General features: G+C 46.0%; 1 protein-coding gene across 1 annotated transcript in view; it reads right to left on the minus strand.

The window, feature by feature from the left end:
• LOC113012406 (placenta-specific gene 8 protein-like) overlaps positions 1-26,005 on the minus strand; it is a 96,514-nt gene that overhangs the window by 55,639 nt on the left and 14,870 nt on the right. The gene's annotated exons all lie outside the window — the stretch shown is intronic.

The raw sequence follows: 26,005 nt of genomic DNA on the forward strand, positions 1-26,005 counted from the left end.
TCTTAGCTTACGTGTGTTTATTTCATATTTTCAGTTCTTACCCTCCCCGACTAAATCGGTTTCAGTTATGTACTGAAATATAAGAATGGATGTCAGAAGTAAACAGTTATCAAACACTCAGGTGAAGAAATGACACTCAGACACTTAGAGCAGTTTTAACGTGCACGGGTGAGAGCTCAAGAGAGACTCACACCCCCTGCAGCAGTTCTCTGCTTTGTGTTCCCATACAAGGTCGTTTCTTGGGTGGCGATTTCCTGTAGCTTGACAGATAATATGAAGGCAAACAGTTTCCGTTGTAGAGCAGAGAGCCAGCAATTAAAAAGTGCAGCTGGTTGAGTACAAGTTGAGTACAAACAGAAATATAAACACTCTTAGCTGATTATTATATAAAAGTAAAAGTAAAAATCCTCTGACAATGGACATTAGAGTGTTCTTTCAAAGAGAAAACTCAGGTAAATGTTATTTTATATATTATGCTTTGTATGTTGTTCAGTATATTTCTATGCAAAACAAGAGGGATTTCAGTACACAGCAGGATATTCACATTTGTAACCAGATATTTACACTTTAGGGAGAAAACATAAAACATTTTTACTGTACAACATCAATTTAGAGTAAACTGTTTGTTTTAGATAAATATTGAAATATATTTTGAATTAGTTAAATGTCAGAATAAAGAGAGACAGAACTGTCTATTTTTTATCACTTTCATCAAATTTAGGAGTACATATACACTAAGTTTGTTAATTAATAAGAAAACTCCAGACGATTCCATTCTGAGCTGAAGAAGCTTCTGATGGGTTAGTAGAGTCCATGTGAGTAAGTTGGTGGCACAGCTGTGGATGCATATAAGGCAAAACACAGAGCCTGTTTCTGTGACATGGGAAAATCAAGAGATGTCAACCAAAACACCAGGAAAAGAATTGTGGAGCTCCATAAGTGTGGCTCAGTTTTGAATACAATTTGGTGCCATTTGCAATTAAGAAATACAGATAGTTTCTCTCTTTACTCTTAAAGTTAACAAATATGTTTTTTATATTTATCAATCTAAAAAAAATAAACATTTAGTCTGATTTGATGTTACAATTAAAAAAGTGTTTGTGTTTTGATCTGAAGAGTTTGTAAATATCTGGTTTCAACTGTCTATTTGATGATTGTCAGCACAAAGAGGGAGAGAGAGGAACAGAGAGGGAGAGAGAGAATGAGGACAGAACAGAGATGAACAAGAGCAGGGGCCCGTTCTTCGTACGTCGCTTACTACATCCAAGATCAAATGACACATCCAAGATCAAATCATCGCGCTAACCGTGAGCTCGCTAATCCGGTTCCCCGAACACACCTGCTGTTGACGATTACTACAGCTGGACGCAGGAATGTGACATCACTGGGTGTCGTAAAAGGGGCTACGCATCGATAGTAGAAACATTGATCGGCAACCCGCTGATTGGTCGGCGAAAATGTCGAAGGGGCGTGCTCGGTATTTTCCGGCAGCAGAGCAAGAACTCATGAGTGAGGGATTTCAGGAGTTTCAGAGTTTAATTAAAACGCAAGAGAACACTGCAAAGGCTGCAAAAGCAAGGAGAGAGGGCTGGCAGAAAGTTGCTGACAAATCAAACTCGTAGGTAATTTAATAATAATAATAATAATGGATTGGATTTATATAGCGCTTTCCAAGGCACCCAAAGCGCTTTACGATACCACTATTCATTCACTCCCACATTCACACACTGGTGGAGGCAGCTACGGTTGTAGCCAGGCTGCCATATCGTGCCATCGGCCCCTCTGGCCAACACCAGTAGGCGGTAGGGTAGATCTATCATATGACACTATATTGTCCAATATCATATGGCATTATATTATATTATAATATGTTATATTATATCCCCTTTCACATTAGAGCCACAACAGGACCCACAAGAACATGGGAACAAGTAAAAGTGGAATACAGGAGTATTCTACAGAATGGTAATATTTATCTCTTAGATTGCTTTGCGTCTCTTGGCAAGGTAATACTGGCCTGTAATACTCTGTTAGTTTGTTCATAACAGCAACCAAGAAAAGGGCAGAGGAAAAAAAGACAGGTGGTGGTCCTGCACCCCCTCGTCAACAAGTTGGTTAAGTAAATAATACCCTCACGGGAAAATCGATATCTCTCTATGAGCACACTGTCGCGCTGAGCTAAAGGATCCTGTCTATCCCGCAATATACGCTGAATTCTGAGGACTCTCCTTATCAATCTTGCACCTTCCGCAATGGGTTGGTCGCGTATACAGACAGGACATGGCTGCGACAGGCTTCCCAAATCCACCTTCGCTTTTATAGCCGTGGTCTCTCATCTTGATTACACGAAGTAATTTACAATTACTACTCTGAAATATGAATTACATCTGTAATAATCACATACATGTAATAGAATGTTAATAGTACATTTCCCTTTTTTAGGAAATGACCTGTATGTATCTGTGTGAAATCAATAAAAGGATCAAGTGCTGCATTATCTTTAGTTACATTGATAATATTTATTTATGGTGAAACAGTGGAAAAATATCGCTGTTGCTTTCGTATAAATGAAGCGGACATACCTGCGTGGCCGCGATCTAATCCTGTTTACATAAAGTAAACCTGCTCCCGAGCAGGTTTACGCTTACGGCTCTGTTGCTATGACAGCAAGTCCCGGATGAGCTTCGGGGAGCCGACTGATCCAGGATCACGCGAAATCCTCAACAATCTAATCCGGCTAACCTACTTAGCGAGGTACGAAGAACGGGCCCCAGGTGAGACACATGTTAGTCAAATGGTCGTTTACCAAAAGTATCACCGTATCATAGGTCCTCATGTATCTCGTACCTAGTGTTTCTTTTTAGGTTTGTTATTTTTCAAATTCTATATTTATTAAGTTATGCAGGCTTGTTTGCACAACAAGGCTAAATAATTATATAAAACTTTCTCAATCTAAATAGTGGACTTTGGTAGATTTAAAAAAATAAGTGTAGTGCAGGTCTATGATGATTTTTAGTGCTACTATCATCTAGTTCTGATTCTGGTTCTGTCTTGGTTAAATCCTAAGTAGTGCTGATTTTGAACTGTTGCAGTCCTGTTTTAATTCTGGATCAGTTCTGGGTCTGGTTGAATTGGGGTTTAGTCCTCGTGTCTTGATACAGCCCCGACTTCGTTCTGCCTTGCTGCTTAATTAAAAAACTAGTTTAAGGTGTCCTGCACATGTGATATATATTTTTCCCTATATGAAGTCATTCTTTTTTGAACAAAACTCAAAACAGAGCCAATTAATCTTTCAGTCATTTCTAAGCCCCCCCCCCCCCCCCCCCCCAAAAAAAAAAAAAAAAAATCCCACATGCATACTACCCTTTAGGGCTAAGCCCCGGGTGTTTCAAATGTCTGGCTCCGCCTCTGGTACACACGTCCTTCTCTCACCTGCCAGAGGCTCTTATTGCCCGCTGCCAACAAGGGAGGCCCGATTGATTCCTGTCCCCTGTGCCCTCCAGGTGTATCTCATTGGGGAAGCAGAGGGGGGGGAGTCTCTCCGGGAGAAGTCCAAATAAATACAATAAAAGCATGCAACACTAAAATACACTCAACATTAAAACACAAGCATGCAACCACTCGATTATAAAAATCCTTCTTCCCTGGATGATAGATGCAAGTAGATGAGGCAATGAAGACATAAAAATACAAAGCAGCTGAGTGAACATGCATTTCCAAAATGAGACATGTTCACTTCAAAGCTGCAACTTTTTGGCATAGCATATCAATCTGTTCATTATACTATTGCTGCTGTTACTGCAACTGTATTGTATGGCTGCAGATGTCAAAGGACCATAAGACCATAATCTAATCAAGTCCATAATGCTGATTGTTACAAATTGATAGTTTTTGAATGCTATACCCAGTAGCCACCTTTTCTCACATTTATAAGAATAAACTGCTCAAGGGCTCCTATGTACAGCCCAACACTGCCCTCTACAGTAAAACTGATGTTAGCACAGCCTCAAATTCTTTACTTCTTCATGATTAGTGGCTCATGTTTAAACTTTAGTAGTTGTTCAGAAATATTTTGCTTAATTTCCAATTTCATTATGTTCTCTGAGGTTGAGGTGATGAACGTTTAGCACAGAGGACCTCAGATATTTCCTTCTGCATTTTGTGGTTAAAGTCTACAACAGTAACACTGTTGCAGAACACACTGGACACGCACACAAACTGTCAACAGATAATGCATACACTTGACACTGGTTTATATTTCTAATACTTTGTTTCATAAATTGTGTTACCACCTATGATGACTAGAGCAAAGGTCTTAGACCTGCAGCTCGAGAGCTCCTTTGCCCATTTCCAGTGGTTTTCCAAAGTTTTGATGAATGTTTAAAGAGCGATAAACATGTTTTAAAATTTTATTTCAACATTTCCTTTTTTATTTACTGACGTGCATCGTCACTTGGTACCTTACTCCTTACATTTTGCTAATTGTCAATTATAAGAAAAGACAAATTGATAGTTGTGATGGATCCCATATCCAAGGCAGTAAAAGTTGGTAGTAAAAAGAGAGATTTTAAAAATGCAAGAATAGATTTCTTTCCTTTCACTGCTGCTGTGGGCTTACTGGTGTGTTTGGTCTGCAGCAGGATTTCTTGCTGTCCTTAGAGGTATAAGAATTAAAACACAAGTGAAAACTCTCTAAGGCTGTTTTTAGCAATCAACGTCCACTCCATGAATTAGTGTCAAACACCAGCAACCACGTCAAGAGCAGTTGTGGAATACAGCACAAGTGTCATGGTCTGGGTGAGTGCTGGGGTCTTCATCTGAGTTGCTGTCTCCACCTGTGGGCGGAGTGGCTGCACTCTGGCGCGTCTCCACAACTGCAAGCAATTATGCTGCCGGCTTTTAAGACTCACCACCGCTCACGTCACCACTAGTCCTTGCCAAGTGTTCTGCTAGCCACAGTTAGTGCTGACCACCACACTTTTGTTGAGAAGAGTTTCCCACAGAAAGCAACTGACCTTTTGTTTGTTTCTACAGCCTTTCAGCTAACTCCATCCGTGACAATACTCACCTTCATCTTGTTGCTTCATAGGCTCCAGTTCACTCTACTCACCCACCTGCCCTCCGGCCACAGTCATGGCAGTCCACCAATTCCCTGCTCTGGAGTCTGGCTGCCTCACCTGGACCGCTCGACCTCCCTCAAACACCAGTTCTCTACCTGCAAAGTGTAAGCCTGAAAGACTCTGCTTTGATTTTTCTTCTCTGGATAGCATGAAGCATGGGCTTCCTCCCACGGTCCAAAGACATGCAGTTTGTGGGGATAGGTTAATTGGATAATCCAAATTGCCACTAGGTGTGAATGTGAGTGTGAATGGTTGTCTGTCCCTATGTGTTTAGCCCTGCGACAGACTGGCGACCTGTCCAGGGTGTACCCCGCCTTTCGCCCTATGACAGCTGGGATAGGCTCCAGCGCCCCCCGCGACCCTGAAAAGGATAAGCGGAAGCGAATGGATGGATGGATGGATAGCATGTCTTTAACCACTGAATCTATTCTCCTCTCTTTGCAGTGTACTGAGACTCCCGGTTGCATCTCCTGATGCCCATGCCCTTCCTCCTTGCCCTGAACCAAAGCTTACAAAATGAATTTAGTTTTCTCTCATGTTCTATGTTCTTGTACCAGGTTCTATATCACAGATTATATAACAGATCTGGGGAGTCATAGTTCATGGTCTTGCCTTTGCAATTTCATGTTTTTGTGCAATAAAATCTGGTAATCAACACCTACCAGTGCCTTTGAGGTCTGCTACTGAGTCTGTTTTGTGGAGCCTTGACCGTGAGACCAAGTCCCCTACTCGTGGGTCTTCTGCGTCACACACCCATGGGGAGACACTTTTAACAGATTTCTGAACACATATAGTTAAAGTTTCTTTTAATCCCAATCGTGAAGGGTAATGGGGTTTATATTTGTCAAGCACGGTCCCAAGTCACCCAGATGGTTCTGTTTCCTCCTCATTCTCAAAATCCAATGGCTGAAATGTCATGGACAAGTGAACTTGTTGAATTTGAGGAAATTGGTAAAGATTTGCACCACCGACTTTTACGTCCAAACTGCCTGCATTTGCCATGAGCTCCTGGATAGTGTGTGGGTTTAAGATCATCACACAATGGACTGTGGATTGCCGTCTACTTTGATTGCTGTACACACACACACATACAGAGAGTTGCAGTTTATCCTTTGATGCGTGGGGCTTTAACACTCGCTCCGCCACTGCTCGCGCTGAGACCTTCCAGCCTTGTGTCCCTTTAGTCTGGACATCTGGACTACACAGTTGTGCACTAAAGGGAACACACATGTTCGTGTTCCTGGCTACTCGCTCGTTTGTATTTTCACACGCGGGTTTTGAAGCCGGTCGTGCACGCTGTTCTCTGATGTGCTGGCGCCCACTCTCTCAGTGCTCTCGTAGCTCCACAGTTTCCCAATGAATTCGGCAAAAGTCATTGCAAATTCACTTTGTGTGACATGATCCTGGCACTTCTTGCGAACCAGTGCTACACATTGCCCCTCGCTCAATGGCTCACCAGCATTTCTCAGGAAATGAATGAATTTGATGGCAGTAATATGTTTCAAAACAGTTGGTATGGGGCGAGAAAAGGCTGGAAACACAAGTGGTTCTTAAAAGAAACAGCTGGAGGGAAATTTTAAAAGTAATTAGGTTACTTGGCAACAGGTCAGTAACATGATTCGATATTAAAAGAACATTTTAGAGAAGCAGAGATGATCTGAAAGAAATGTGGGCAGAGGTCGGTCAATCTGCAAAAAACTCCATTAACAAATTGTGCCAAAGTTTCAGAATAATGTTTCTCAGGGTTAAGTTGTGAAGACTTGAAATATTGCATCCTCTGGAGGTATCAAAATATATTTTATCAAAAGATTCAGTGACTGGAGAAATCTCTTTGCAGAAACAATGAGGCTAAAAGCCATGATGTCAGTGATCTTCAAACGCTCAAAGGAAAGTTATCAGCATGGAGCATTATGGCTCCTTTGTTTACGTTAGGGATCAGCTGTTAGCGCTGAGCCCTGCAGCTGCGCTACCGGCAGACAGACACCGCGGTCAAGTGAGCCATCACAGTCAAGTCAGACAGACCCGACATCCCCAGTGAGGGAAGAGACGGGGGTGATGTCTCCCGAGAAGGACTCCTTACACACCACCTCTCCTTCCTGTAATCACTGTAAATGTGAGATCGCTCCCTGATATGATTGAGGAGCTAATGGCACTAATTGCCGAAGCACAATCGTAGTGAGCTAAACTGGCAGAGGTGAGTGTAGCTCGCTGTGTGTGTTTAAGAACCTCTGAGCGGAGCGTGATTTGGCGTATACTTTGATTCCTCTATACACACGGATGCGCACGGACACTTTTAAAACATTCTTCCTCAACACACACCTTAAAAATACATTCACATTTCTTTCCTGTCTTCCTGCGCTCACACATAGCCACAAAGTATCAGCGCCAGCAGTGGCTTTAACACTCGCTCCGCCACCTTCTAGCCTTGTGTCCCTTTAGTCCGCATCTGGATTACACAGTTGTGCACTAAAGGGAACACACATGTTCGTGTTCCTGGCTACTCGCTCGTTTGTATTTTCACACGCGGGTTTTGAAGCCGGCCGTGCACGCTGTTCTCTGATGTGCTGGCGCCCACTCTCTCAGTGCTCTCGTAGCTCCATAGTTTCCCAATGAATTCGGCAAAAGTCATTGCAAATTCACTTTGTGTGACATGATCCTGGCACTTCTTGCGAACCAGTGCTACACATTGCCCCTCGCTCAATGGCTCACCAGCATTTCTCAGGGCAGCGGTGGCGCCCTAGGTGGCAAAACACTTCACTTTCTCTAGGCAGTCTTAGCTACTCTGCGCCCATAACCTGTTAGCAGAGGTGAAAATACGCAGGAATTCTGGCGCGAATATCTAGACTGCTCCGAGGACAACTGTGGAGGAAATAAACACACAATAGCCACAATCCATTTTCTCACTTGAACTCATTCGCAAGAGAGAGAAGCTTTATTGACGATCACCAGCATATACATGAGCATCACATGTCAATCACAATGCATCTTATCCGCTATTTCCACCTCGCGTTATATACTCTCTGCAATAACGCACACGTTTTCTGCGTGTGTGCTATAATAAATAAAGATGTCCTTCTTACAGTTGAGAGTATATTTTTAATCTGTGTCATCACTTTATGAAAACTCTGAAACTTAACAGACAAATTCTCGTGGGTAACTCTTCTTTTAAACCGAGCACACGGATAATGCTTGGACGTCCAACTCCATGCGTCTTTGCGTTCATCCTTCACACAGGGGGCAGGTCGACGGTGATCCTTCGAACTTGGCCATCTCTCTGTAACGTGAAAGTGATCCCAGGCAGCTGAATGGTCAGAGTCAGAGGTGGAAGCCTGGTCGTGACCGCATACAGAATTTGCCCGCAGGTGCAGAAAACTCTGCTGCTCAGCCAGTGGAGGAAATTCTTCATGTCAATGAGAGCGCGCAGCGCGCTGTCACTGAATCGATTCAGCCACGCGTTTGGGTATGACATCGTGGTTTCACACCAGTGAGGCTGTGCTGCCAGCAGTTTGTCCGAGGGTGTAATGCTTGCAGGAGCTGAGTGGATTTGTTTTCAAGCCGGCTCTGACACTTCTTCCTCACAGGACTTCTGTCTAGTGAATAATGAAGGATGTTAATACGCTCTTTAGTTGAAGTACAGTACTGGGTTGCTGTGAGCTTTAAGACTTTCTCCTCGCAGGTCTTCTATCTCGTGGAGTTTGTCCGAGGGTGTAATGCTTGTAGCAGCCGAGTAGGTCTGAGACTTCCTCCTTGCACGTCTTCTATCTGGTGAAGTTTGAAGTATGTTAATATTGGGCTTTTGTCGAGCGCCGTCCAGGCTGGCCTGTTTCCACCTCGTTCTATGGCTCCACACTGCTATTCCTGTGCGTTATGTGTCGTTTTGTGCTTTGAGCCTCACTCTTTACGGGTATGTTAATACTGTCTTTTCATGAAGTGAAGTGAAGTTCCCCGCTGCTAAGCACGACCGAGTTGAGAGGCTGTTACGGCCGTGTCTTCGTTGTATGTTCGGCGAGCAGGGTCGCTTTTTGCTGCATTTCCTCCGACTTGCTGTAATGCAAGTCAAATACATGATGATTTGTCCATTTGTCTTTTCATGAAGTGAAGTGAAGTGCCCCGCTGCTGAGCGCTCCAGTACGACGGAGTTGAGAGGCTGTTACGGCTGTGTCTTCGTTGTATGTTCGGCGAGCAGGGTCGCTTTTTGCTGCATTTCCTCCGAGGACTTGTCCATTTGCTCCACACGCAGCAACAAGTCAAGCAGTCAAAACTTTGTTGTGGGAAGGCGAGGCCTCGAACTCGCGACGTTCACCTCCATGCACTACTTGCCAGCGTACTATCGCAGTGAGCTAAACTGGCAGAGGTGAGTGTAGCTCGCTGTGTGTGTTTAAGAACCTCTGAGCGGAGCGTGATTTGGCGTATACTTTGATTCCTCTATACACACGGATGCGCACGGACACTTTTAAAACATTCTTCCTCAACACACACCTTAAAAATACATTCACATTTCTTTCCTGTCTTCCTGCGCTCACACATAGCCACAAAGTATCAGCGCCAGCAGTGGCTTTAACACTCGCTCCGCCACCTTCTAGCCTTGTGTCCCTTTAGTCCGCATCTGGATTACACAGTTGTGCACTAAAGGGAACACACATGTTCGTGTTCCTGGATACTCGCTCGTTTGTATTTTCACACGCGGGTTTTGAAGCCGGCCGTGCACGCTGTTCTCTGATGTGCTGGCGCCCACTCTCTCAGTGCTCTCGTAGCTCCATAGTTTCCCAATGAATTCGGCAAAAGTCATTGCAAATTCACTTTGTGTGACATGATCCTGGCACTTCTTGCGAACCAGTGCTACACATTGCCCCTCGCTCAATGGCTCACCAGCATTTCTCAGGGCAGCGGTGGCGCCCTAGGTGGCAAAACACTTCACTTTCTCTAGGCAGTCTTAGCTACTCTGCGCCCATAACCTGTTAGCAGAGGTGAAAATACGCAGGAATTCTGGCGCGAATATCTAGACTGCTCCGAGGACAACTGTGGAGGAAATAAACACACAATAGCCACAATCCATTTTCTCACTTGAACTCATTCGCAAGAGAGAGAAGCTTTATTGACGATCACCAGCATATACATGAGCATCACATGTCAATCACAATGCATCTTATCCGCTATTTCCACCTCGCGTTATATACTCTCTGCAATAACGCACACGTTTTCTGCGTGTGTGCTATAATAAATAAAGATGTCCTTCTTACAGTTGAGAGTATATTTTTAATCTGTGTCATCACTTTATGAAAACTCTGAAACTTAACAGACAAATTCTCGTGGGTAACTCTTCTTTTAAACCGAGCACACGGATAATGCTTGGACGTCCAACTCCATGCGTCTTTGCGTTCATCCTTCACACAGGGGGCAGGTCGACGGTGATCCTTCGAACTTGGCCATCTCTCTGTAACGTGAAAGTGATCCCAGGCAGCTGAATGGTCAGAGTCAGAGGTGGAAGCCTGGTCGTGACCGCATACAGAATTTGCCCGCAGGTGCAGAAAACTCTGCTGCTCAGCCAGTGGAGGAAATTCTTCATGTCAATGAGAGCGCGCACCGCGCTGTCACTGAATCGATTCAGCCACGCGTTTGGGTATGACATCGTGGTTTCACACCAGTGAGGCTGTGCTGCCAGCAGTTTGTCCGAGGGTGTAATGCTTGCAGGAGCTGAGTGGATTTGTTTTCAAGCCGGCTCTGACACTTCTTCCTCACAGGACTTCTGTCTAGTGAATAATGAAGGATGTTAATACGCTCTTTAGTTGAAGTACAGTACTGGGTTGCTGTGAGCTTTAAGACTTTCTCCTCGCAGGTCTTCTATCTCGTGGAGTTTGTCCGAGGGTGTAATGCTTGTAGCAGCCGAGTAGGTCTGAGACTTCCTCCTTGCACGTCTTCTATCTGGTGAAGTTTGAAGTATGTTAATATTGGGCTTTTGTCGAGCGCCGTCCAGGCTGGCCTGTTTCCACCTCGTTCTATGGCTCCACACTGCTATTCCTGTGCGTTATGTGTCGTTTTGTGCTTTGAGCCTCACTCTTTACGGGTATGTTAATACTGTCTTTTCATGAAGTGAAGTGAAGTTCCCCGCTGCTAAGCACGACCGAGTTGAGAGGCTGTTACGGCCGTGTCTTCGTTGTATGTTCGGCGAGCAGGGTCGCTTTTTGCTGCATTTCCTCCGACTTGCTGTAATGCAAGTCAAATACATGATGATTTGTCCATTTGTCTTTTCATGAAGTGAAGTGAAGTGCCCCGCTGCTGAGCGCTCCAGTACGACGGAGTTGAGAGGCTGTTACGGCTGTGTCTTCGTTGTATGTTCGGCGAGCAGGGTCGCTTTTTGCTGCATTTCCTCCGAGGACTTGTCCATTTGCTCCACACGCAGCAACAAGTCAAGCAGTCAAAACTTTGTTGTGGGAAGGCGAGGCCTCGAACTCGCGACGTTCACCTCCATGCACTACTTGCCAGCGTACTATCGCAGTGAGCTAAACTGGCAGAGGTGAGTGTAGCTCGCTGTGTGTGTTTAAGAACCTCTGAGCGGAGCGTGATTTGGCGTATACTTTGATTCCTCTATACACACGGATGCGCACGGACACTTTTAAAACATTCTTCCTCAACACACACCTTAAAAATACATTCACATTTCTTTCCTGTCTTCCTGCGCTCACACATAGCCACAAAGTATCAGCGCCAGCAGTGGCTTTAACACTCGCTCCGCCACCTTCTAGCCTTGTGTCCCTTTAGTCCGCATCTGGATTACACAGTTGTGCACTAAAGGGAACACACATGTTCGTGTTCCTGGATACTCGCTCGTTTGTATTTTCACACGCGGGTTTTGAAGCCGGCCGTGCACGCTGTTCTCTGATGTGCTGGCGCCCACTCTCTCAGTGCTCTCGTAGCTCCATAGTTTCCCAATGAATTCGGCAAAAGTCATTGCAAATTCACTTTGTGTGACATGATCCTGGCACTTCTTGCGAACCAGTGCTACACATTGCCCCTCGCTCAATGGCTCACCAGCATTTCTCAGGGCAGCGGTGGCGCCCTAGGTGGCAAAACACTTCACTTTCTCTAGGCAGTCTTAGCTACTCTGCGCCCATAACCTGTTAGCAGAGGTGAAAATACGCAGGAATTCTGGCGCGAATATCTAGACTGCTCCGAGGACAACTGTGGAGGAAATAAACACACAATAGCCACAATCCATTTTCTCACTTGAACTCATTCGCAAGAGAGAGAAGCTTTATTGACGATCACCAGCATATACATGAGCATCACATGTCAATCACAATGCATCTTATCCACTATTTCCACCTCGCGTTATATACTCTCTGCAATAACGCACACGTTTTCTGCGTGTGTGCTATAATAAATAAAGATGTCCTTCTTACAGTTGAGAGTATATTTTTAATCTGTGTCATCACTTTATGAAAACTCTGAAACTTAACAGACAAATTCTCGTGGGTAACTCTTCTTTTAAACCGAGCACACGGATAATGCTTGGACGTCCAACTCCATGCGTCTTTGCGTTCATCCTTCACACAGGGGGCAGGTCGACGGTGATCCTTCGAACTTGGCCATCTCTCTGTAACGTGAAAGTGATCCCAGGCAGCTGAATGGTCAGAGTCAGAGGTGGAAGCCTGGTCGTGACCGCATACAGAATTTGCCCGCAGGTGCAGAAAACTCTGCTGCTCAGCCAGTGGAGGAAATTCTTCATGTCAATGAGAGCGCGCAGCGCGCTGTCACTGAATCGATTCAGCCACGCGTTTGGGTATGACATCGTGGTTTCACACCAGTGAGGCTGTGCTGCCAGCAGTTTGTCCGAGGGTGTAATGCTTGCAGGAGCTGAGTGGATTTGTTTTCAAGCCGGCTCTGACACTTCTTCCTCACAGGACTTCTGTCTAGTGAATAATGAAGGATGTTAATACGCTCTTTAGTTGAAGTACAGTACTGGGTTGCTGTGAGCTTTAAGACTTTCTCCTCGCAGGTCTTCTATCTCGTGGAGTTTGTCCGAGGGTGTAATGCTTGTAGCAGCCGAGTAGGTCTGAGACTTCCTCCTTGCACGTCTTCTATCTGGTGAAGTTTGAAGTATGTTAATATTGGGCTTTTGTCGAGCGCCGTCCAGGCTGGCCTGTTTCCACCTCGTTCTATGGCTCCACACTGCTATTCCTGTGCGTTATGTGTCATTTTGTGCTTTGAGCCTCACTCTTTACGGGTATGTTAATACTGTCTTTTCATGAAGTGAAGTGAAGTTCCCCGCTGCTAAGCACGACCGAGTTGAGAGGCTGTTACGGCCGTGTCTTCGTTGTATGTTCGGCGAGCAGGGTCGCTTTTTGCTGCATTTCCTCCGACTTGCTGTAATGCAAGTCAAATACATGATGATTTGTCCATTTGTCTTTTCATGAAGTGAAGTGCCCCGCTGCTGAGCGCTCCAGTACGACGGAGTTGAGAGGCTGTTACGGCTGTGTCTTCGTTGTATGTTCGGCGAGCAGGGTCGCTTTTTGCTGCATTTCCTCCGAGGACTTGTCCATTTGCTCCACACGCAGCAACAAGTCAAGCAGTCAAAACTTTGTTGTGGGAAGGCGAGGCCTCGAACTCGCGACGTTCACCTCCATGCACTACTTGCCAGCGTACTATCGCAGTGAGCTAAACTGGCAGAGGTGAGTGTAGCTCGCTGTGTGTGTTTAAGAACCTCTGAGCGGAGCGTGATTTGGCGTATACTTTGATTCCTCTATACACACGGATGCGCACGGACACTTTTAAAACATTCTTCCTCAACACACACCTTAAAAATACATTCACATTTCTTTCCTGTCTTCCTGCGCTCACACATAGCCACAAAGTATCAGCGCCAGCAGTGGCTTTAACACTCGCTCCGCCACCTTCTAGCCTTGTGTCCCTTTAGTCCGCATCTGGATTACACAGTTGTGCACTAAAGGGAACACACATGTTCGTGTTCCTGGATACTCGCTCGTTTGTATTTTCACACGCGGGTTTTGAAGCCGGCCGTGCACGCTGTTCTCTGATGTGCTGGCGCCCACTCTCTCAGTGCTCTCGTAGCTCCATAGTTTCCCAATGAATTCGGCAAAAGTCATTGCAAATTCACTTTGTGTGACATGATCCTGGCACTTCTTGCGAACCAGTGCTACACATTGCCCCTCGCTCAATGGCTCACCAGCATTTCTCAGGGCAGCGGTGGCGCCCTAGGTGGCAAAACACTTCACTTTCTCTAGGCAGTCTTAGCTACTCTGCGCCCATAACCTGTTAGCAGAGGTGAAAATACGCAGGAATTCTGGCGCGAATATCTAGACTGCTCCGAGGACAACTGTGGAGGAAATAAACACACAATAGCCACAATCCATTTTCTCACTTGAACTCATTCGCAAGAGAGAGAAGCTTTATTGACGATCACCAGCATATACATGAGCATCACATGTCAATCACAATGCATCTTATCCGCTATTTCCACCTCGCGTTATATACTCTCTGCAATAACGCACACGTTTTCTGCGTGTGTGCTATAATAAATAAAGATGTCCTTCTTACAGTTGAGAGTATATTTTTAATCTGTGTCATCACTTTATGAAAACTCTGAAACTTAACAGACAAATTCTCGTGGGTAACTCTTCTTTTAAACCGAGCACACGGATAATGCTTGGACGTCCAACTCCATGCGTCTTTGCGTTCATCCTTCACACAGGGGGCAGGTCGACGGTGATCCTTCGAACTTGGCCATCTCTCTGTAACGTGAAAGTGATCCCAGGCAGCTGAATGGTCAGAGTCAGAGGTGGAAGCCTGGTCGTGACCGCATACAGAATTTGCCCGCAGGTGCAGAAAACTCTGCTGCTCAGCCAGTGGAGGAAATTCTTCATGTCAATGAGAGCGCGCAGCGCGCTGTCACTGAATCGATTCAGCCACGCGTTTGGGTATGACATCGTGGTTTCACACCAGTGAGGCTGTGCTGCCAGCAGTTTGTCCGAGGGTGTAATGCTTGCAGGAGCTGAGTGGATTTGTTTTCAAGCCGGCTCTGACACTTCTTCCTCACAGGACTTCTGTCTAGTGAATAATGAAGGATGTTAATACGCTCTTTAGTTGAAGTACAGTACTGGGTTGCTGTGAGCTTTAAGACTTTCTCCTCGCAGGTCTTCTATCTCGTGGAGTTTGTCCGAGGGTGTAATGCTTGTAGCAGCCGAGTAGGTCTGAGACTTCCTCCTTGCACGTCTTCTATCTGGTGAAGTTTGAAGTATGTTAATATTGGGCTTTTGTCGAGCGCCGTCCAGGCTGGCCTGTTTCCACCTCGTTCTATGGCTCCACACTGCTATTCCTGTGCGTTATGTGTCGTTTTGTGCTTTGAGCCTCACTCTTTACGGGTATGTTAATACTGTCTTTTCATGAAGTGAAGTGAAGTTCCCCGCTGCTAAGCACGACCGAGTTGAGAGGCTGTTACGGCCGTGTCTTCGTTGTATGTTCGGCGAGCAGGGTCGCTTTTTGCTGCATTTCCTCCGACTTGCTGTAATGCAAGTCAAATACATGATGATTTGTCTTTTCATGAAGTGAAGTGAAGTTCCCCGCTGCTGAGCGCTCCAGTACGATGGAGTTGAGAGGCTGTTGCGGCTGTGTCTTCGTTGTATGTTCGGCGAGCAGGGTCGCTTTTTGCTGTATTTCCTCCGAGGACTTGTCCATTTGCTCCACACGCAGCAACAAGTCAAGCAGTCAAAACTTTGTTGTGGGAAGGCGAGGCCTCGAACTCGCGACGTTCACCTCCATGCACTACTTGCCAGCGTACTATCGCAGTGAGCTAAACTGGCAGAGGTGAGTGTAGCTCGCTGTGTGTGTTTAAGAACCTCTGAGCGGAGCGTGATTTGGCGTATACTTTGATTCCTCTATACACACGGATGCGCACGGACACTTTTAAAACATTCTTCCTCAACACACACCTTAAAAATACATTCACATTTCTTTCCTGTCTTCCTGCGCTCACACATAGCCACAAAGTATCAGCGCCAGCAGTGGCTTTAACACTCGCTCCGCCACCTTCTAGCCTTGTGTCCCTTTAGTCCGCATCTGGATTACACAGTTGTGCACTAAAGGGAACACACATGTTCGTGTTCCTGGATACTCGCTCGTTTGTATTTTCACACGCGGGTTTTGAAGCCGGCCGTGCACGCTGTTCTCTGATGTGCTGGCGCCCACTCTCTCAGTGCTCTCGTAGCTCCATAGTTTCCCAATGAATTCGGCAAAAGTCATTGCAAATTCACTTTGTGTGACATGATCCTGGCACTTCTTGCGAACCAGTGCTACACATTGCCCCTCGCTCAATGGCTCACCAGCATTTCTCAGGGCAGCGGTGGCGCCCTAGGTGGCAAAACACTTCACTTTCTCTAGGCAGTCTTAGCTACTCTGCGCCCATAACCTGTTAGCAGAGGTGAAAATACGCAGGAATTCTGGCGCGAATATCTAGACTGCTCCGAGGACAACTGTGGAGGAAATAAACACACAATAGCCACAATCCATTTTCTCACTTGAACTCATTCGCAAGAGAGAGAAGCTTTATTGACGATCACCAGCATATACATGAGCATCACATGTCAATCACAATGCATCTTATCCACTATTTCCACCTCGCGTTATATACTCTCTGCAATAACGCACACGTTTTCTGCGTGTGTGCTATAATAAATAAAGATGTCCTTCTTACAGTTGAGAGTATATTTTTAATCTGTGTCATCACTTTATGAAAACTCTGAAACTTAACAGACAAATTCTCGTGGGTAACTCTTCTTTTAAACCGAGCACACGGATAATGCTTGGACGTCCAACTCCATGCGTCTTTGCGTTCATCCTTCACACAGGGGGCAGGTCGACGGTGATCCTTCGAACTTGGCCATCTCTCTGTAACGTGAAAGTGATCCCAGGCAGCTGAATGGTCAGAGTCAGAGGTGGAAGCCTGGTCGTGACCGCATACAGAATTTGCCCGCAGGTGCAGAAAACTCTGCTGCTCAGCCAGTGGAGGAAATTCTTCATGTCAATGAGAGCGCGCAGCGCGCTGTCACTGAATCGATTCAGCCACGCGTTTGGGTATGACATCGTGGTTTCACACCAGTGAGGCTGTGCTGCCAGCAGTTTGTCCGAGGGTGTAATGCTTGCAGGAGCTGAGTGGATTTGTTTTCAAGCCGGCTCTGACACTTCTTCCTCACAGGACTTCTGTCTAGTGAATAATGAAGGATGTTAATACGCTCTTTAGTTGAAGTACAGTACTGGGTTGCTGTGAGCTTTAAGACTTTCTCCTCGCAGGTCTTCTATCTCGTGGAGTTTGTCCGAGGGTGTAATGCTTGTAGCAGCCGAGTAGGTCTGAGACTTCCTCCTTGCACGTCTTCTATCTGGTGAAGTTTGAAGTATGTTAATATTGGGCTTTTGTCGAGCGCCGTCCAGGCTGGCCTGTTTCCACCTCGTTCTATGGCTCCACACTGCTATTCCTGTGCGTTATGTGTCATTTTGTGCTTTGAGCCTCACTCTTTACGGGTATGTTAATACTGTCTTTTCATGAAGTGAAGTGAAGTTCCCCGCTGCTAAGCACGACCGAGTTGAGAGGCTGTTACGGCCGTGTCTTCGTTGTATGTTCGGCGAGCAGGGTCGCTTTTTGCTGCATTTCCTCCGACTTGCTGTAATGCAAGTCAAATACATGATGATTTGTCCATTTGTCTTTTCATGAAGTGAAGTGAAGTGCCCCGCTGCTGAGCGCTCCAGTACGACGGAGTTGAGAGGCTGTTACGGCTGTGTCTTCGTTGTATGTTCGGCGAGCAGGGTCGCTTTTTGCTGCATTTCCTCCGAGGACTTGTCCATTTGCTCCACACGCAGCAACAAGTCAAGCAGTCAAAACTTTGTTGTGGGAAGGCGAGGCCTCGAACTCGCGACGTTCACCTCCATGCACTACTTGCCAGCGTACTATCGCAGTGAGCTAAACTGGCAGAGGTGAGTGTAGCTCGCTGTGTGTGTTTAAGAACCTCTGAGCGGAGCGTGATTTGGCGTATACTTTGATTCCTCTATACACACGGATGCGCACGGACACTTTTAAAACATTCTTCCTCAACACACACCTTAAAAATACATTCACATTTCTTTCCTGTCTTCCTGCGCTCACACATAGCCACAAAGTATCAGCGCCAGCAGTGGCTTTAACACTCGCTCCGCCACCTTCTAGCCTTGTGTCCCTTTAGTCCGCATCTGGATTACACAGTTGTGCACTAAAGGGAACACACATGTTCGTGTTCCTGGATACTCGCTCGTTTGTATTTTCACACGCGGGTTTTGAAGCCGGCCGTGCACGCTGTTCTCTGATGTGCTGGCGCCCACTCTCTCAGTGCTCTCGTAGCTCCATAGTTTCCCAATGAATTCGGCAAAAGTCATTGCAAATTCACTTTGTGTGACATGATCCTGGCACTTCTTGCGAACCAGTGCTACACATTGCCCCTCGCTCAATGGCTCACCAGCATTTCTCAGGGCAGCGGTGGCGCCCTAGGTGGCAAAACACTTCACTTTCTCTAGGCAGTCTTAGCTACTCTGCGCCCATAACCTGTTAGCAGAGGTGAAAATACGCAGGAATTCTGGCGCGAATATCTAGACTGCTCCGAGGACAACTGTGGAGGAAATAAACACACAATAGCCACAATCCATTTTCTCACTTGAACTCATTCGCAAGAGAGAGAAGCTTTATTGACGATCACCAGCATATACATGAGCATCACATGTCAATCACAATGCATCTTATCCGCTATTTCCACCTCGCGTTATATACTCTCTGCAATAACGCACACGTTTTCTGCGTGTGTGCTATAATAAATAAAGATGTCCTTCTTACAGTTGAGAGTATATTTTTAATCTGTGTCATCACTTTATGAAAACTCTGAAACTTAACAGACAAATTCTCGTGGGTAACTCTTCTTTTAAACCGAGCACACGGATAATGCTTGGACGTCCAACTCCATGCGTCTTTGCGTTCATCCTTCACACAGGGGGCAGGTCGACGGTGATCCTTCGAACTTGGCCATCTCTCTGTAACGTGAAAGTGATCCCAGGCAGCTGAATGGTCAGAGTCAGAGGTGGAAGCCTGGTCGTGACCGCATACAGAATTTGCCCGCAGGTGCAGAAAACTCTGCTGCTCAGCCAGTGGAGGAAATTCTTCATGTCAATGAGAGCGCGCAGCGCGCTGTCACTGAATCGATTCAGCCACGCGTTTGGGTATGACATCGTGGTTTCACACCAGTGAGGCTGTGCTGCCAGCAGTTTGTCCGAGGGTGTAATGCTTGCAGGAGCTGAGTGGATTTGTTTTCAAGCCGGCTCTGACACTTCTTCCTCACAGGACTTCTGTCTAGTGAATAATGAAGGATGTTAATACGCTCTTTAGTTGAAGTACAGTACTGGGTTGCTGTGAGCTTTAAGACTTTCTCCTCGCAGGTCTTCTATCTCGTGGAGTTTGTCCGAGGGTGTAATGCTTGTAGCAGCCGAGTAGGTCTGAGACTTCCTCCTTGCACGTCTTCTATCTGGTGAAGTTTGAAGTATGTTAATATTGGGCTTTTGTCGAGCGCCGTCCAGGCTGGCCTGTTTCCACCTCGTTCTATGGCTCCACACTGCTATTCCTGTGCGTTATGTGTCGTTTTGTGCTTTGAGCCTCACTCTTTACGGGTATGTTAATACTGTCTTTTCATGAAGTGAAGTGAAGTTCCCCGCTGCTAAGCACGACCGAGTTGAGAGGCTGTTACGGCCGTGTCTTCGTTGTATGTTCGGCGAGCAGGGTCGCTTTTTGCTGCATTTCCTCCGACTTGCTGTAATGCAAGTCAAATACATGATGATTTGTCTTTTCATGAAGTGAAGTGAAGTTCCCCGCTGCTGAGCGCTCCAGTACGATGGAGTTGAGAGGCTGTTGCGGCTGTGTCTTCGTTGTATGTTCGGCGAGCAGGGTCGCTTTTTGCTGTATTTCCTCCGAGGACTTGTCCATTTGCTCCACACGCAGCAACAAGTCAAGCAGTCAAAACTTTGTTGTGGGAAGGCGAGGCCTCGAACTCGCGACGTTCACCTCCATGCACTACTTGCCAGCGTACTATCGCAGTGAGCTAAACTGGCAGAGGTGAGTGTAGCTCGCTGTGTGTGTTTAAGAACCTCTGAGCGGAGCGTGATTTGGCGTATACTTTGATTCCTCTATACACACGGATGCGCACGGACACTTTTAAAACATTCTTCCTCAACACACACCTTAAAAATACATTCACATTTCTTTCCTGTCTTCCTGCGCTCACACATAGCCACAAAGTATCAGCGCCAGCAGTGGCTTTAACACTCGCTCCGCCACCTTCTAGCCTTGTGTCCCTTTAGTCCGCATCTGGATTACACAGTTGTGCACTAAAGGGAACACACATGTTCGTGTTCCTGGATACTCGCTCGTTTGTATTTTCACACGCGGGTTTTGAAGCCGGCCGTGCACGCTGTTCTCTGATGTGCTGGCGCCCACTCTCTCAGTGCTCTCGTAGCTCCATAGTTTCCCAATGAATTCGGCAAAAGTCATTGCAAATTCACTTTGTGTGACATGATCCTGGCACTTCTTGCGAACCAGTGCTACACATTGCCCCTCGCTCAATGGCTCACCAGCATTTCTCAGGGCAGCGGTGGCGCCCTAGGTGGCAAAACACTTCACTTTCTCTAGGCAGTCTTAGCTACTCTGCGCCCATAACCTGTTAGCAGAGGTGAAAATACGCAGGAATTCTGGCGCGAATATCTAGACTGCTCCGAGGACAACTGTGGAGGAAATAAACACACAATAGCCACAATCCATTTTCTCACTTGAACTCATTCGCAAGAGAGAGAAGCTTTATTGACGATCACCAGCATATACATGAGCATCACATGTCAATCACAATGCATCTTATCCGCTATTTCCACCTCGCGTTATATACTCTCTGCAATAACGCACACGTTTTCTGCGTGTGTGCTATAATAAATAAAGATGTCCTTCTTACAGTTGAGAGTATATTTTTAATCTGTGTCATCACTTTATGAAAACTCTGAAACTTAACAGACAAATTCTCGTGGGTAACTCTTCTTTTAAACCGAGCACACGGATAATGCTTGGACGTCCAACTCCATGCGTCTTTGCGTTCATCCTTCACACAGGGGGCAGGTCGACGGTGATCCTTCGAACTTGGCCATCTCTCTGTAACGTGAAAGTGATCCCAGGCAGCTGAATGGTCAGAGTCAGAGGTGGAAGCCTGGTCGTGACCGCATACAGAATTTGCCCGCAGGTGCAGAAAACTCTGCTGCTCAGCCAGTGGAGGAAATTCTTCATGTCAATGAGAGCGCGCAGCGCGCTGTCACTGAATCGATTCAGCCACGCGTTTGGGTATGACATCGTGGTTTCACACCAGTGAGGCTGTGCTGCCAGCAGTTTGTCCGAGGGTGTAATGCTTGCAGGAGCTGAGTGGATTTGTTTTCAAGCCGGCTCTGACACTTCTTCCTCACAGGACTTCTGTCTAGTGAATAATGAAGGATGTTAATACGCTCTTTAGTTGAAGTACAGTACTGGGTTGCTGTGAGCTTTAAGACTTTCTCCTCGCAGGTCTTCTATCTCGTGGAGTTTGTCCGAGGGTGTAATGCTTGTAGCAGCCGAGTAGGTCTGAGACTTCCTCCTTGCACGTCTTCTATCTGGTGAAGTTTGAAGTATGTTAATATTGGGCTTTTGTCGAGCGCCGTCCAGGCTGGCCTGTTTCCACCTCGTTCTATGGCTCCACACTGCTATTCCTGTGCGTTATGTGTCGTTTTGTGCTTTGAGCCTCACTCTTTACGGGTATGTTAATACTGTCTTTTCATGAAGTGAAGTGAAGTTCCCCGCTGCTAAGCACGACCGAGTTGAGAGGCTGTTACGGCCGTGTCTTCGTTGTATGTTCGGCGAGCAGGGTCGCTTTTTGCTGCATTTCCTCCGACTTGCTGTAATGCAAGTCAAATACATGATGATTTGTCCATTTGTCTTTTCATGAAGTGAAGTGAAGTGCCCCGCTGCTGAGCGCTCCAGTACGACGGAGTTGAGAGGCTGTTACGGCTGTGTCTTCGTTGTATGTTCGGCGAGCAGGGTCGCTTTTTGCTGTATTTCCTCCGAGGACTTGTCCATTTGCTCCACACGCAGCAACAAGTCAAGCAGTCAAAACTTTGTTGTGGGAAGGCGAGGCCTCGAACTCGCGACGTTCACCTCCATGCACTACTTGCCAGCGTACTATCGCAGTGAGCTAAACTGGCAGAGGTGAGTGTAGCTCGCTGTGTGTGTTTAAGAACCTCTGAGCGGAGCGTGATTTGGCGTATACTTTGATTCCTCTATACACACGGATGCGCACGGACACTTTTAAAACATTCTTCCTCAACACACACCTTAAAAATACATTCACATTTCTTTCCTGTCTTCCTGCGCTCACACATAGCCACAAAGTATCAGCGCCAGCAGTGGCTTTAACACTCGCTCCGCCACCTTCTAGCCTTGTGTCCCTTTAGTCCGCATCTGGATTACACAGTTGTGCACTAAAGGGAACACACATGTTCGTGTTCCTGGATACTCGCTCGTTTGTATTTTCACACGCGGGTTTTGAAGCCGGCCGTGCACGCTGTTCTCTGATGTGCTGGCGCCCACTCTCTCAGTGCTCTCGTAGCTCCATAGTTTCCCAATGAATTCGGCAAAAGTCATTGCAAATTCACTTTGTGTGACATGATCCTGGCACTTCTTGCGAACCAGTGCTACACATTGCCCCTCGCTCAATGGCTCACCAGCATTTCTCAGGGCAGCGGTGGCGCCCTAGGTGGCAAAACACTTCACTTTCTCTAGGCAGTCTTAGCTACTCTGCGCCCATAACCTGTTAGCAGAGGTGAAAATACGCAGGAATTCTGGCGCGAATATCTAGACTGCTCCGAGGACAACTGTGGAGGAAATAAACACACAATAGCCACAATCCATTTTCTCACTTGAACTCATTCGCAAGAGAGAGAAGCTTTATTGACGATCACCAGCATATACATGAGCATCACATGTCAATCACAATGCATCTTATCCGCTATTTCCACCTCGCGTTATATACTCTCTGCAATAACGCACACGTTTTCTGCGTGTGTGCTATAATAAATAAAGATGTCCTTCTTACAGTTGAGAGTATATTTTTAATCTGTGCCATCACTTTATGAAAACTCTGAATCTTAACAGACAAATTCTCGTGGGTAACTCTTCTTTTAAACCGAGCACACGGATAATGCTTGGACGTCCAACTCCATGCGTCTTTGCGTTCAGCCTTCACACAGGGGGCAGGTCGACGGTGATCCTTCGAACTTGGCCATCTCTCTGTAACGTGAAAGTGATCCCAGGCAGCTGAATGGTCAGAGTCAGAGGTGGAAGCCTGGTCGTGACCGAATACAGAATTTGCCCGCAGGTGCAGAAAACTCTGCTGCTCAGCCAGTGGAGGAAATTCTTCATGTCAATGAGAGCGCGCACCGCGCTGTCACTGAATCGATTCAGCCACGCGTTTGGGTATGACATCGTGGTTTCACACCAGTGAGGCTGTGCTGCCAGCAGTTTGTCCGAGGGTGTAATGCTTGCAGGAGCTGAGTGGATTTGTTTTCAAGCCGGCTCTGACACTTCTTCCTCACAGGACTTCTGTCTAGTGAATAATGAAGGATGTTAATACGCTCTTTAGTTGAAGTACAGTACTGGGTTGCTGTGAGCTTTAAGACTTTCTCCTCGCAGGTCTTCTATCTCGTGGAGTTTGTCCGAGGGTGTAATGCTTGTAGCAGCCGAGTAGGTCTGAGACTTCCTCCTTGCACGTCTTCTATCTGGTGAAGTTTGAAGTATGTTAATATTGGGCTTTTGTCGAGCGCCGTCCAGGCTGGCCTGTTTCCACCTCGTTCTATGGCTCCACACTGCTATTCCTGTGCGTTATGTGTCGTTTTGTGCTTTGAGCCTCACTCTTTACGGGTATGTTAATACTGTCTTTTCATGAAGTGAAGTGAAGTTCCCCGCTGCTAAGCACGACCGAGTTGAGAGGCTGTTACGGCCGTGTCTTCGTTGTATGTTCGGCGAGCAGGGTCGCTTTTTGCTGCATTTCCTCCGACTTGCTGTAATGCAAGTCAAATACATGATGATTTGTCTTTTCATGAAGTGAAGTTCCCCGTTGCTGAGCGCTCCAGTACGATGGAGTTGAGAGGCTGTTGCGGCTGTGTCTTCGTTGTATGTTCGGCGAGCAGGGTCGCTTTTTGCTGTATTTCCTCCGAGGATTTGTCCATTTGCTCCACACGCAGCAACAAGTCAAGCAGTCAAAACTTTGTTGTGGGAAGGCGAGGCCTCGAACTCGCGACGTTTACCTCCATGCACTACTTGCCAGCGTACTATCGCAGTGAGCTAAACTGGCAGAGGTGAGTGTAGCTCGCTGTGTGTGTTTAAGAACCTCTGAGCGGAGCGTGATTTGGCGTATACTTTGATTCCTCTATACACACGGATGCGCACGGACACTTTTAAAACATTCTTCCTCAACACACACCTTAAAAATACATTCACATTTCTTTCCTGTCTTCCTGCGCTCACACATAGCCACAAAGTATCAGCGCCAGCAGTGGCTTTAACACTCGCTCCGCCACTGCTCGCGCCAAATGTAAATGTTATCAGGAAATGATCAGACAGGAGAGGGTTTTCAGGAAACACCGTTAAATATTCAGTTTCTATGCCATATGTTAAAACAAGATCTACGCGGAGTGTGATTAAAGTGGTGGGTGGGTTCTTTTACATTTTGAGAGAAGCCAATTGAGTCTAATAACAGATTAAATGCCTTGTTAAAACTGTCATTTTTAGCATCTACATGGATGCTAAAATCACCCACAATAATTATTTTATCTGAGCTGAGCACACCGCCCCCCTCCGCTTGTGCTTTGAGATTTCTGGTAGTTAGAATGACTCGGGGGTGTTGATTAATTTAAAGTAACATAATCATGCGGATTCAACCAGGTTTCTGTAAGGCAGAGTAAATCGATTTGTTGATCAATTATTAAGTCATGTACTAACAGAGATTTGGAGGAGAGAGACCTAATATTTAATGATCCACATTTCACTGTTTTACTCTTTGGTTCAGATGTGGATACTGTATTGTTCTTTCTTTGTGATTTTTTATGTTTAACCCTTGTGTGGTGTTCGTATTTTTGTCACTCAGCCAGTGTTCATGGGTCTGGTGGACCCGCTAGAGTTTTGGCTTTCCAAATTAACACTATCAAACAATTTTATGTTAAATTACTCAACAGATGTTTACTTCATCCCAATTCCAAGACATATGAACAGCAAACATGGTTAATTTTTTCCCTTTACCTTTGATAGATCACATTTATGAATTAATGTGCTTCTCGTTTTTCTTTTATATAAAATGTTATAAATAAATCAGTTATAATCAAGTGGAGTGAGTGGAAAGACACAACACATTTACACGTGAAAAAATAATTAATTGTTTTATTTTTCTTTTGAAAAAAACTGAACACGGGTCTCACAGACCCGAACACCATACAAGGGTTAAGTTTTTTGTTGCTGGTTTTTAGTTTGTTCTTTGTCTGTTTGGGAGATGACACAGTCTCTATGGAGACGGGTTTTGGGGCGGGGGTAGGAGGAGGAGAGAAGCTGCAGAGAGGCGTGTAAGACTGCAACTCTGCTTCTTGGTCCCAACTCTGGATAGTCATATTTTGGGGGGTTTACAGTTTTTTCTGATTGCTTAAGCACATTTTTTGTAACTATTGGCTAATTTTGTAAAACTCTTCACACAAATAAGAAAACCTGTCACCCAATAATCAAAACATTGTAGTTCTCTTGCAAAAGCAAACAC

This window comes from Astatotilapia calliptera, chromosome 3, assembly GCF_964374335.1.
Source record: "Astatotilapia calliptera chromosome 3, fAstCal68.1, whole genome shotgun sequence".
Lineage (NCBI taxonomy): Eukaryota > Metazoa > Chordata > Actinopteri > Cichliformes > Cichlidae > Astatotilapia > Astatotilapia calliptera.